Genomic DNA, 12481 nt, shown 5'->3' on the forward strand with positions numbered 1-12481 from the left:
ACTCGATGTGATTTCTGGGGGCGGCGCGATTACATGTAAAGCCAATGCAAAGACGCGGATACACGCAAATCGCGTGGCGTGTTCTCGCGAAAGCCAATCAGCGGAGAGGATCTCAGCCTGCCGCCACTGATGTTGAATCAGAAAACCAAAACATCAGCCGTTAGCTGTTAGCACACAGAGCTCACAGCTCCTCATATCTGTTCAGAAACTGGAGGAAAGTTATACATGTACGAAACACAGACATTTGAAATTCATAAGGCATGTAGACTGCATGTAGTGATATAACGTACGAAGTTTAAAAGAATAAACACTGTCCAGATCCAGATATAGAGAGCCAAAAGCCTCTCTGCAGTTCCTGTATGGTTCCACTATCTTTCTCCTTGAGCATTTCTTAAATCAGTGTTTTTAAGAAAAGGCAAATGTGTTCGGGGATTACGCCTCATATTCCAAGATAAATGCACTGGCTTTGAGGAGTTTGAACTTTTATCTCATATCTTCGTTGAATGGGGATTTTGTGAGAATACAAAAAATGCAGCCTTAATGAAATTACCCCAGCAAAGCAGCACATACTCCCATCATCATAACTTGATTTTCCATATCCATGGAGTGCCCGATTAGCTGATTGCTTGGCCTCGTGATTGCCTGTTTTTCTTGAGTACCTAGCCGAGTGTTTAACAACTACACACTCAACACTGAACTTCCTTAAGGTACTCAGAGATATACCTACCTACGGTGAAGTTGGTTACTCCAATGGGTGGTGAGGATCATGTTTGAATATATACCTACACGTATACAGAGACTCCTTCCATTTTATTTCAAATTATTTAGTTGCCATGTGTGTGTAATATATTGTGGGCAAATTTATACAGTATCAGCATGGACCTAAAGTGGTTGGAGCAATTCAACATTTCAGAACAACTTAACCTGCCAGTAATAGTCATGTTTAGCTATCTGCAAGACTAAAAACAATCCTTACTTTAAATATTTTTTGGCCACATTTTGGGCTCAACCAATGGAGCAGCTAGTCGTAGAGCTTGGTTTATGTCATATACCATATGTGGTCAAATGTGGTTGTTCGGGACACACCTTCTGTGTGAGAAATACCACGAGGAGGTTTTGAGAGCTTTGCCAGGTGTTATATTTCTGTGGACAGATTTGCAGATATATACTCTGCACAAAACATCTCTGCAAGGAATGTCTTAATCTTGTCAGCCTCATAGGGAGCAGAATGACAGCAGGAAGTTGGTTGTTGCTACTTTTTGAAATAACAGTCATTTACTTGAGTAACTTGAGTTGATGAGTATTGACTTAAATGTGTAAAGTTAATTGTATTGTGTTGTTTTGTTATATTCATATAATTTCCTTTGATAGTATCATTGTGTCGGAAGTAATTAGAAGTCAACTTAAAATACTATGGTCTCAAAATACTAATTCTGCATTCTGTTTCAGAATAATATTAAGGTCACCTATTATGCAAAATCCACTTGTTCATGTCTTTATACATAAACATGTGTTCCCTCTCTGTAAAGAGATTCTGAAAGTTTCAGGAAAAAGGATTCACTCACTTTTTGTCCTGATCCATTTATATAAAAACCTGTCTGAAAAATGAGCTGATCAGATTTTGGCCACTTTATGATGACATAACGATGTTTTGGGCATTAGCCAATAACCAACCAAGGTAACCCCCCCACCTTATCACCTGAATATCCTCCTAGAGCACCATTGTGGTATTTCTAACCAAATATCTCGCAAAGGGGCGTGGGGAGGGGCTCCTTATTTTCATCTAAAGTAACAGACAGAGAATCAGCACTTTGGAAACAGGGCTGAAACAGAGGGGATTATGGCTTGTTAAAATGATCTGTTTAGTATTTCAGCCAAACACTTCAGAGACATCCCAGCTAGAAATGTTTGGTTCTAAAAACATTCTGAGAATGTTACCATTCACTTTTCTAGGAATGTTTTAACTGGGAAGTTTTCTTTTGGTTCCCAGAATGTTCTTCTGAAAGGTAGGATAACGTTCTCTAAAAACATTCTTAACACTAGAACCGCCAGAGGTCGCTGTATACCTAAAACCGCCAACGGGTAAGATGTACCCGCTATTGATTTTCAAGGTACAATGTTCTTTTATTTATCATACAGAACAGTGAGTTTTGATCGCACAGTGATGAAACTTATACCAATAGAATCTGTGGACTCTCAGCTTTTCATATGATAATTTGTGCAGATAGCATGAAGTATAAAATATCGCTACCAGTGCGGATTTAAACGCTTGGTGTTAGACTTGTGTTGTGTTTAGGTGTTTTTTTTAATGCGACCAGTAGCTATTACAAGTCACTGTCGGTGTCACATGTACTGGAGGGGACCCAGAATCAGACTCGGAATCAGCTGGTGAAAGTAACATTTTTTATTAGAAAAGGGGAGCTGGGAGTGGAGGTTGGTTATGGCGGCAGTGGGAAACAGTTGTTCCAGGGTGGGTGGAGAGGCCTGGCTGGTCTTGGGAGTGTGGAAGGCCTTGGATTCCTCCTGGGAGAGACATAAAAATGAGTGTGAGGCAAAAGCAGGCAAAGTTGTCAAAGAATATGCTGGCAAAAAGCTAGAGCGGCACGCAACAAACCGTCCACGGCAACAATCCGGCAGGGAATGAGTGCAGGCTGCAGGCTTTCATAGTGTGGCTGATGAGCAGGTTGCAGGTGTGGTTGATTGGAGATTGCTCCCAGCCGTGTAGAGCAGACCAGCAGGCAGGGGGGGGAGGAGAGAGAGAGACACACGGGCCCTTTCTCATTTCTCTAACTCCCCTCCTCGACTCCTATCCTCGAGACTTAGTCCCGCCCACAGGAGATGCGAACGGAGGAGTCGAGGAGGGGAGCCGAGGAGAGAGGAGGGGAAGCAGCAGGCGGTTAGAGAAATGAGAACTCCTCTCCTCTGAGCGGTCATTTGAAAAATACGTCCATTAATGATGACAGGAGGCACAGCAGCCCTCTGTCTGATGGACAGATGTGTTCATGACCACTTATATATTTACTTTGATTCATTCACAGTGCGGTATAATGAGACAATAACAGGCTACAGATGCGGACACATACATACATATACACACACACATATTTATATAAATATATACCATTTCAGAATCAAACAGAGCACTCTCATAATAACGTAACACTATCAGAGACTGGATATATCCCCCCCCCCCCTCTCCCCTCTCTGGTCGCTACAATGAGGGAAATAAATTACGGGCCAAAAGTTTTATTTACAAGTATTAAAAGCAGAGGACACCAAACCAACTGAGACCTGTCTGTCCGCTGCATCTACGCACTGTACAACACACACACCTACACACTGTACAACACACACACCTACACACTGTACAACACACACACCTACACACTGTACCACACGCACCTACAGCTCCTACCTAAAGCATATAATCAGGCTACAGGCCACTAAATGGTTTTAGAAAAATATCGACTCTTTGTTTGTAGATATCTACTAAACTACAGCAAGTACAGAGAGTAATGTAGGCCTGTTATACTGAGTGATATATATTTTACACACTGCTCTGCTTTCTGCACGGACCTCACAGCTGTTCTCTCTGTAAACATCGCGTTGCGATGAGAGCAGTTAATAAAATAATATCCAGGGGATGCATGCAGAGCTGTCATTGGCTGAGATAAGTCCGGCCGTGCGTCACGACTCTTTGAAACATCTCTGTTCCCGGAAATGCATCCACAAAGGAGCCGTGGAGGACCGTGGAGGACCCATCAGTGTATCCTCGGTTAGAGCTCCTCCAGAGAGCGTCCTCGACGCTCGATCCTCGGTCCTCGAAGTGCATTTAGAGAAATTAGATGTCCTTCAACATGGCGCGCTAAAATTCATTTCCGGGTCACTACCGGAGGACCGAGGAGTCGAGGAGTCGAGGAGGGGGATTTGATGAAATGAGAAAGGGCCAAAGTATCAAACACATACAAACACTAACAGGGGTTTCAGGGACGGGCAGTGACAGTCGGTCCGTTCCTCTATATGTCTGTCGGTCTCAAATCTAAAGGGTGCAATAACGATTTGTATCCAAAATGCATAAACAGCGGACACTGTTTATACGCAGCCCTCACAAACCACACACGGCCAGATAGCTTATCTAACAGTTAGAACCTACATACGAGACACAACCTATATAGTCAGAAAAGATCATTTTTCTGATATTTTACACATGATATTATGAATACTGTGGGCCTACATACCATAGTGTGATTATAAGCGCATGTGAGTGAATATTGGCATGCAAATTTGTTTTTATACGTCCTATTCATTGTCGCAATGCGCTCATACATCTTAAGAAAGTTATCACCAAAAATGTTTAGAATGTTTTTAGAGAACGTTATCCTACCTTTCAGAAGAACATTCTGGGAACCAAAATAAAACGTCCCGCTGAAAACGTTTTAAGAACAGTAGGGCATAAGCCTCCCCAGGGACTGGGAATGAGTTTAAGAGGATTGTTTGCCACTCATACACACATTTTCTGATAGGCATTGGATAAAGTTTATTTCTAACCCTGATGACATGTAGCGGGGTAGAGAAATTAGATATGCAACATAAAAGCAGCGAGCCGTCAAATCAAACAAAGGAGGCTAATTGTTGAAAAGCAGGTTATGATTTTGGATCAAAGAAGGCTTCAGGAGGAGATATATGAGCCAGCAGTGAGCTGGATTTTTCCGCCGTTTTATCGGGGCGATAGCGAGTGCGTTGCAGCTTCATCCCTGCTTTCTTAGTCCTGGCTGTCTTCCATGTGAAGGCGTCGTCTCAGAAATTTGTTCTACATCCTTTTCAGCCAGCACTGCAAATGCTTATTCTTTTCAAATGCATATCTCAAAGAAGCATTGAATTCATAATGTTGTTACACTCTGTGTTGCAGTGTTGTACCTTTTGTCTGTATTCTGCTCTTCTGAGAATAGGGGGTTGTATTTACAGAATATTAATGTATATTGAGTTTTGGGAATGCAGTTTAGTTGGAAGCTGACATGGATTTTTTAATCACAATGCTGGACCCCTACTGGCTCTGCTGATCGAGGCTCTCTGCTTCAACCGCTACACACTGGACCCACTTAAAGGATTCTAGTCTTCTGTTTGTCGATGGCAGCCGATCACAGCCCCATTATGTGTTTCTGGGCTGGGGTTAGACAGTCTGTCTGTGATGGAAAAAATCATTAGAAACTGAATTTAATACTTAATTGTTAGACAAAATCTGATATCTGTTTGGAGCAGTACAAATATAATATACTCCTGAAAGTACTCTTGGTAAATATATTGCTGTTAACTGGATGCAAAACTGCCACAGCTAGCTATTCTGAGGTGTCCACACAGACCAGCCCTTAACAGATAATTGTTTAACTGTAGATAGTCAATGGTAAAGATGTTAAAGTTAATGTCAGCATGCGGTCTCTTCAAAGACATTTATTTAATGTAATGTAATACTCAGTTTGTCTGTTTATGGTATGTCAGATCACAAATGATGAAAAAACCTTTTAGCTCTCTTGGTAAAGATGAAAGTCCATTTAGTGGGTATCAGGACATGAGGAGGAGTCATACCCGGGTATTCAAATCCTGTCATAAAGTGACTGGTGGGCCAAAAAATAATTTTAAATAATAATAACTTTAAATTAAATAAACGAGATTGAACAACCCCAAAGTATAATTAATCAGTTTCAGGTTGCTCAGAATTGCAGTTTACTCACAACTCAAAACAACAGATTGTCTCTGAAAGCTTCAGGCACAGGAAGCTCCTCTGAAAACACGTACAGTACCTCACTTTCATTCCTATTCAGGGCCAATAAACACATCTATTTTTTGCTCATTCTGAAGATATGTTACCCTACATTGCCAACATAGCGAAAAGAGATACGATCATGTTTAGAGATGAATATCCCTTTTACATTGGTAATACTGTGTGATACTACAACCTCTCCGAGGCATGAACCTCAATGTCTCCGGTTTGGTTCAAACTGAGGATGTTCATTCCCCATCTGTCTCTCTTCATTTCCTGTCATCTCCCTGCTGTCACTATCTTTATAAAGATGTGATCCGCAACACACTTCCTAATTAATCATTGGCTACATTCCCTCTCCACTCCAGTATATATATATATATATATATATATTTATAGCCTAAACAGTATATCCATAATGAGAGCGAGAATGTGTCTGTTATGGCCTGGCATCCACATTATGAGGTTATTTATGGTGTTTTCCGAGCAGAGGTCCAGGCTGGCGGTGACTGGAAGCAGCTTGGCCTCACCAGTGATTAATATGATTGACAGTGTTGGATTCCTCTGCCCCCCCCCCCCCCTCCCTGTCTCTCTCCAACTCCCTCAGGTACACACAGACCTGCAGACTCCGCTCTCAGATACATATTTGTCTTTCCTTTCCTCTCTCCTTTAACTTCCATCCTCCCCTATCTCCTCTCCTCTTCCATGCTTTCTTAAAGCTCCCATGTCATGGCCATTTATACTGATGATAATTCCATTGTTGAGGTCTACGAGAATATATTTACATTGTTCAATGTTCCAAACTCACATTTTTTCTCAAAGAGCATCTCATGTGTATTCACTCTCTGTCCTAAATGGCTTGTTGGAGCTCCTGCCCCCCCCTCCCCATGAGCCCAGTGTGCTCTGATTGGTCAGCTCGCCCACTCTGTTCTGATGAGTCTACCACCGTTACAGCGGAACATCAGTGTTTATGTGTTACAATGGCGCTAGCAACCAGAAAAGGACACCAGTAATGACAAACAGATGAGAATGCTGCGTCTGGGTGCCGTGTTGGCGGGATGTTGCGGGGCTCGCTGCTCCGCCCTGTGGGGCTCGTGGAGCGTACAGTGTGAGCTGGATTACTGGTGTCGTTTCCTGGTTGCTGCGTGGGGTCTGCGAGACAGCGAGCCTCAGCCTGAGCACACACACGTGAGTGTATGGCGAACTGTGAGTGGAGATCCACGGAGCCGAGGCTGAGAAAAGATAAGGTGTGTGCCGGCAAAACTCCTTGGAGAAATAAATCTGGACAGAGTGTCTACCTTGATGATTTGGTGAGTAGGGTACAAAATACTGCTTTAAATAAGGGGGATAGTTAAGATAAATGCATTTAAATATTTATTTATTTATTTTATTTAATCGTTTATTTGAACCGGGACAGTGCACATCGATGAACACTTTAAAACAAAAACAATGCTTACATGCGTAAATGAGCCGGATTTGAGCTTTAAGCTAATTTCCATCCGCAGTCCCATCACATACAACATACAAGAACATGACATTTATATACATAGCAAAAATAAATACATGACATGCAGAAAGAGCATGAGCAGCATACAAGCATTTACCACATGGCAGTACAATGTAGCAGCTACGACATATAAAGTGCAAGATAAGATAAAAGTGCTACATAAAGTGCAAGATGAGTTACCCCTGTATTAAAGTGCAGTTAGCGGTGATTGCACATCTGTTTGTTGCTCAACAGTTCTTTAAGTTGTCCTTTAAAACTATTGAGAGTGGGACAATCCCGTATCTTAGTTGGGAGGCTATTCCACAATGAGCTGCCTTTAATGGAGAGGACATTTTGTCCAAAAGTGGTCCGTCTGCGGTGGACTTCACAGTCTCCTCTGGTTTCTGACCTAGTGCAGCGTCCAGTGTGTTTTTTGTGAATTAATTCCCCTAAAAGGGAGGGGGGGGGGGGCAGTCCATGTAAACATTTATAAAAAAATACATACTTTTAAAAGACTTCAAATGGTCAAAACTCAAGACATTTTGTTTTTCAAGGATGGTACAGTGGTGGTATGAATTTGGCTTTCTGTCAAACACCTTGATATCTCTCTTGTACAGCTGTTCTATTGGTTTCAGGTTTGTGGCACAAGCAAACGACCAGTTTGTAAAACAGTATTCAATGTGGGATAGAATCATGCAGTGGAGATCTGACTTTGCAGCATTGACAGTTAAGAAGGGTCTGATTTGTTTAACATTTTGCAAGTTGAATTTAATGGTATTGGATACTTTCTTAATATGTTTCTTAAAAGTCAAGTTCGAGTCCATTATGACTCCAAGTAAGATACTTGAAGTGGGGGACTAGTTATATTTCTGCTCCGTTTAAAAACACATTGGATCCTTCGATTTTGACTGGTCGTTTACTGAACATCATGCATACTGTTTTTTTTGCATTTAACTGTAAGCAAATGTTCTTCAGCCAGTGTTGAACTTTGTCCAAAGCATTTGAGAGACAGGATGAGATAATTTCAGTGTTTTTCCCATGTACAAAGATACACATTTTACAAATATCAGCTGAAGACAATGCGTGTGTCTTCTCATCCCTCGATTCCACCGGGTCCGTCTGCGTCGCGTAACGGCTGCGCCGTGGTTTTGGTCCGGCCTACTCCGGCGTCATACCCTACCAGGCGCATTTCAGAAGCGGAGCGTCTTGCCTGCCGGCTCGCAGTTTTTGTTGATTTGGGCATATTTCCTGGACAGGCTACTTTGTACAGACAAAGTTAATAATAATTGTAATACCCCAGTTATAAACGACATGAATCAAAGATGTGTTGCTGTATTTTAGTGGTAAATATAAAAAATACATAATTATTATATATAATTTACACAGTACCTGTAAACCGGAGGAGAACGCTGGCATTTCTCCTCCTACTTGAAAGACTACAGAGGGATAGGGTCTGCAGATTAGTTTATTTGGGGGATGGGCCGGATGCTTTGACCGGTCCACTTCCTGCCTCTGCAACGCCTCGCATCGCGTAGAAAAATAGAGTTCAATCCTATTTAGAGCGGAGCCCAGCGGCGAGACGCTTCTGGGACGCTTCTGAGCCGTAACGCGGCGCGTCTGGTGGAATAGTACCCATTGACTAGAGTGGCCGTTATTCTTGCGGACGCCGCGGCGCAGCCGTAATGCGACGCAGACGGACCCGGTGGAATCTAGGGGTTAGGGTGCATTCACACCAAGCAGCAAACTCTGGGGAACAGCCGGGAAGCCAATACGGAAGTGCCACACACTGCAGTTCATACATGGGCCGCTAGGGACTGGCTGCAGAAAGGAGCAATTTCCATAGACCCCCATGTTAAAATGCCCAACTTTACAGCAGAAAAAAAACATGTTTCTACCCATGGATGCAATAAATATTATTATCGATATAGTTAGATTCCACCTTCATGATTATGAATCTGTGAGTGAATTGTTTTCTAACACGACCCTTTTATTTATATTAGGTCTTAAAGTGTTTGCATAAATTAGGGCGTGGTCACGTTGATGGACAGATACGTGCCTCACTGTCAGCTAACAGCAACTTGTCCACTCTGCTAGGCTACAACCATAGAGGCTACAACGTTAGTTAGTCATAGTAGGCCTACTGTACTTGACCCTTTAGCTTTAGCCGTGTTCGTGGTGATTGTGCCTTTTAGGGAATATTGTTACAAATACCAGACAATTAAAATGTCGTGCTGTGCGCTTGAATGTACTAACAGAACTTCCAAGAAGTCTACAATTATAATATTATACATGTTAACCCCGTTCGCAGGTGTTTGTGTGCTTAGTAGCTTAGCTTGTTACTTATTAGCCAGCTAAGGAGTAAGGACGTAACCCTTTATGCATACATACAGTGGCGGTGCCAGAGATTTTCTCTAGGGGGTGCTGTGGGGTAGCTTGACATTTCATAGAGGGTGCTCAAACATTAAGGGTTTCCCATTAATGCACCAGCGCTACAGTTGAATTTTCTACTGCAACACTCCCCACACACACACACACACACACACACACACACACACACACACACACAACACACACACACACACACACACACACACACACACACACACACACACACACACACACACACACACACACACACACAGTGTACCCACGACTGTTACAATGAAGGCTCGGTAATCAGCTCACGGCATATAGGTGTAAGCAGGGGTAAAGTGCTATTTTTACAAGTGGGGAGTGGACCTCACCTCCTCTAGGAGGGTCCTCACCTCTTCTAGTGGAAAAAATATTTTTTTAAATATTGAAGTTAAAAGCATCAATCTGGTGCACTTTGAGAGCCAAAATGAAGAGATCTATGGATATACAGTATATCTCAACATACATATGAAACAGAACTGTAAACATATTTTCTATTTCTTTATAGATATTTTACAAATCACTCCCCTTTTAAAACAAACCGTTTGAGACCCACTGAGATAACTAGACTAAAGTTAACTATCTAAACACTGAGAGTCCTTTACTTCACCTGAGCTGAGGTTATCTGAGACTCTCAGTCTGACAGGAGAGAGTTCTCCATCCACCTTATTGTTGAAAAAGCTCCTTATATCCGTTAGCTTGGCTAGCTAGCACCAGATGCTAACCACATCGATCTCCGGTAGATACCCACCGGTGCGCGAGCTCTCTCTCTCTCGCTCGCTTGCGCACGCACACAAAATGGCTCGTGCCACACACACACAGAGCAGAGCTTGAATGAAACAGACCCAGAAGTAAGCTACTTGTACTCACGAGGCCTATTATGTGCAGAATCCCTCTCGCTTTCAGGTGGTTTTGATTGAGTGTCCACACGTGGACGTTTAAGGACTAAAAAACGATCCATTTGTCACTTTGCTGTTAGCAAATCATTTGGGGCTCCAGCTAACAGGAAGTCACTCAAGTGTCACAAAGTAATTTAGCCTATGGGTAGGTCAAAAATCGAATGGGTGCTGGCCATTGGCCTAATCATATCACCTGTGTTGGCTTTATGTTTTTGGTCAAACATTTATTTTTTTCAAATTTGCATTGATGTAATCAATAATTTTTCTGATTTAATTTAATAAAAATAATTTTCGAAAAAAAAAGAAAAGACATATTTCTTGGGGGTGCTTTGGCAATCCTGGGGGGTGCTTCAGCACCCTCTAGCTCCCCCCTGGCGCCGCCCCTGCATACATATACATTTTAGTTTATGATTCAGCCTTGGGTAAGACTTGTATACTCTATGGCTATGACGCCCATAATGCTAAACGGGAGCAAATGTTAATAGGGGACCCAATTATCCCAGTGGTAGCCGCCGGAGCTAACAGAGCCGCAGGGGGCTAGCTCCAGCCGGCGTCCCGGAGCTAGCCCACTGCGGCGCTCCGTTGTCCGGGCGGTGGAGTCCGTCTTTTCTCAACGTGTGAATGACAAGCATTAAGAATAACAAAATATAGCTAATTCTCTTGCAGATTGTCTCATTTGATTATGAATGTAACGTTTGTATAGGGGAACTACACTGTTAGCAGTAACTTGGTATGCATGTATTTCATGTTAGCTTAGCTTCTTAGCCTGAGCTAGCTCTGTTTACTTCCAGTTCGGAGGCAGCAGGTCCCGCCTCGGCTCCGCCTCTTTGCCCTTATTTGGAGCAGGCGGGATTAGACACAGTCGAGCCGTTAGTGGCCGACTCCGCCTACTAAGGGCTTCACGGCAACTCTGCAGAATCCTATGGGTGACGTCACGGACACTACGTCCATTTATATATATACAGTCTATGATTCACACCTAATAGTCCGCTTCTCTGGTGCGCACCAGACCACAGTTTGTTTGTTACATTGTTACATTTTTCAGAAGGTTCGGTTTGCGTTCACAAGGGCAAAACTCAAATGGACTATACACTTTAAACACAAGTCATGTGCACGGAAATGCTGTTCAACCATTGGTCAGACATTAAAGGGGTAAAAACGCAAATCCCGGCAATTTCTACCGGAGCCTCTGCCATGGAACATCGGCACTTTCGGCAGGTTATTCTCATGCTGCTGTTAATCTGGAGATCAACAGACACTAGCGGCCCGCGCATATGATTATATAATCAGACAACGTCCATTAAAAAACATTATAACACATATAATGAGAGACGTTCTGCAGTAAGGAGGGGCGTTTCACCGACGACAGGTGTTCTTAATTTTATGTAGCCTAGTTGACGGAGCATTTTTACTTTACACGACACTGTTCAACACTTAATTCTGCTTCACTCTTTAACTAAACAACCGCGGATGTCTTGAAAGACTCTTTCGCTAAAGATTTTTGAAGACATCCGCGTTCTTGTGACACGTAAATACTACGCTTCCTATGTTTTGGTGCGGACTGCGTTCACACCAGCAATGAACCGCTCCAGAGTTCGCAAGCAAGCGTTCCGAGACCATCTATTTTACCGGACCAGAGTCCGGTTGTTTAGTTCACTTAAGAGGTCTCGGACTGCGTTCACACCGACCCAAATGAACCGCACCAAGCGGCTAAACGCACCAGGGTTCCATTCAACCGGACTATAAAAGGCAGGTGTGAACGCACCCTTACATTTAATGAAGGCCATTTAAGTTGGTTATACATTGTGCAGTGATGTGTACGAAAAGGACAACCAAGAACAAATCTGCATAGTCTGTTGTAGGCTATGTTGAGTGGAGCAAGATCTGATTTATGTGCATATTGGTAGACAACATCACAATAGTCCA

At 42.8% G+C, this 12481-nt stretch overlaps 1 protein-coding gene across 1 annotated transcript in view; it reads left to right on the forward strand.

The window, feature by feature from the left end:
- The window catches only part of adamts3 (ADAM metallopeptidase with thrombospondin type 1 motif, 3), a 225536-nt gene that overhangs the window by 91922 nt on the left and 121133 nt on the right, over window positions 1-12481 (forward strand).

This window comes from Gymnodraco acuticeps, unplaced genomic scaffold (assembly GCF_902827175.1).
Source record: "Gymnodraco acuticeps unplaced genomic scaffold, fGymAcu1.1, whole genome shotgun sequence".
In the NCBI taxonomy this organism is placed as follows: Eukaryota; Metazoa; Chordata; class Actinopteri; order Perciformes; family Bathydraconidae; genus Gymnodraco; species Gymnodraco acuticeps.